This window comes from Schistocerca americana, unplaced genomic scaffold, assembly GCF_021461395.2.
Source record: "Schistocerca americana isolate TAMUIC-IGC-003095 unplaced genomic scaffold, iqSchAmer2.1 HiC_scaffold_15, whole genome shotgun sequence".
Classification (NCBI taxonomy): domain Eukaryota; kingdom Metazoa; phylum Arthropoda; class Insecta; order Orthoptera; family Acrididae; genus Schistocerca; species Schistocerca americana.
This window is the reverse complement of record NW_025725583.1, coordinates 12417328-12418520: the sequence shown is the minus strand read 5'-3', so window position 1 is coordinate 12418520 and position 1193 is coordinate 12417328.

Genomic DNA, 1193 nt, shown 5'->3' with positions numbered 1-1193 from the left:
TATGTGTTGGGCGGCTTTGGTGATCAAGTCAGAAATTGAGAAGATGATTGATTTGGGTTGGAGTGTTCGATAGAATGAAGATTGTTCGATTGACTGCTTCTGCACATTTGCTTCCTTTATTTAGTTGAGTGAAGATCGATTGTGGTGTGTTCGATACACGCTTGTCTTTTCTCTAGTTCCGTGTCAGACGCTAGTTGACGTGTAAATTATAGCCAAGATCTCGAATATGTTACATGACTGAGAGCGATATACGAGAGTGCAAATACCATTTAGCATATGTCTGTTTCTAGTTAGACAGTGGTTTACAGCATGTTGCACATAGATAATGTTTGGCGTTTATAGAGAATTAATTTGAAGTCAATATCTTGGGAATTATGATGAACTATTGTTCGGTAGGGTGTAGCCTAGTGCATGATATTGAGAAGTACAGCTAAAATGGTGTAATATTATGGAGAAAGTTCATGTGTTCTTGCAGTCTATGAGTTTGAGGCAAACAGATAGGGAGGGAGAGACAGTAAGGCGTTTGTGGTGAGGGGGGACGATACCGAATTTGTAAAAAGAGTTCTGAGGGTGACTTAGGTCCACTCATGTAAGAGAGAAGATTAGCTCTGAGTTTCAGGTCTGTAGAGAGTACGAGCAGGTTGACGGTTCTTTCCTAGGATTGGGGAGCTTTTCTCTGCCTCGTGATGGCTGGGTGTTGTGTGCTGTCCTTAGGTTAGTTAGGTTTAAGTAGTTCTAAGTTCTAGGGGACTGATGACCATAGATGTTAAGTCCCATAGTGCTCAGAGCCATTTGAACCATTTGATTGGGGAGCATTGTGGTATATAGAGGCTGTAGGAACAGGGTATTTTTTTCGCATGCTGTAGAGATATACTGGATAAGTGCACTGTTTTGTGTCAAATGTGTATATGCTGTACTGTAAAGTTACTGTGGTTTACATTGTGTAGCGTTTGTATATATTGCACTGTAAAGTTAATATTGTTGATATTATGTGATGAGTAGAGAGGAAGTCGTAAAGATGGTAGAGATATTTCCAGAGTAACAGTGGTCAAGAGAGTGTATTTACGATGCTTAGCTCATTGTGGAATGCCAATCAATTGAGACCGCGATCGTAAGATTTAACTGTAAGTATAATGACATCAACGACTTCGGTATTCGAGAGTGCAAATATCATTTTTTGGTCGCTTTGTTTC